The sequence below is a fragment of the Meleagris gallopavo genome, unplaced genomic scaffold (assembly GCF_000146605.3).
Source record: "Meleagris gallopavo isolate NT-WF06-2002-E0010 breed Aviagen turkey brand Nicholas breeding stock unplaced genomic scaffold, Turkey_5.1 ChrUn_random_7180001852114, whole genome shotgun sequence".
NCBI classification, from domain to species: Eukaryota; Metazoa; Chordata; class Aves; order Galliformes; family Phasianidae; genus Meleagris; species Meleagris gallopavo.
Genome location: NW_011118885.1, coordinates 1 through 419, shown reverse-complemented (window position 1 = coordinate 419; position 419 = coordinate 1). Strand labels below are relative to the sequence as shown.

General features: G+C 59.2%; 1 long non-coding RNA gene across 1 annotated transcript; it reads left to right on the top strand.

The window, feature by feature from the left end:
* LOC104915796 lies at positions 1-419 on the top strand. Its single transcript, XR_796462.2, has 3 exons — positions 1-61; positions 158-290; positions 390-419. It is a non-coding gene; the product is annotated as an uncharacterized LOC104915796 (long non-coding RNA).

Sequence of the window (419 nt, the reverse complement as noted above, 5' to 3'; positions counted from 1 at the left end):
CAGCAGAGCCTGGTGCCCTCAGCAACCTCACTGGCTGCATTGGGAACGTCTTCGTCAAGCGGTGAGCATCACTGTGCTGCTTCCTGGTGAGCAGGACTTGGCCTCATCCTGCCTTTCGCCTGGCTTGGTTATGGGAACCTCTTCCCCCTGTGTGTAGGATCTCAGAGCCACAGATGGTGGTGGACCTGCAGCAGAATGTGGAGAGCATCAATGTCACCATGAGCTGTCCTTGGGGCGAGCGGCCGCAGCAACTCAGAGTTGCTCTGAAGAAGGACAGGAGGAAACCCAAGGTATCCCTGCTGACAGAACTCCCATCTTCTCCAGCCACCACCATAGCCCCTCAGTGGGGGACCCTCCCTTCACTCTGTTCCTCGGTGCACCCCATGTAGGTGTCCAGCAGGCCCAGCTCCAAGGCCCGC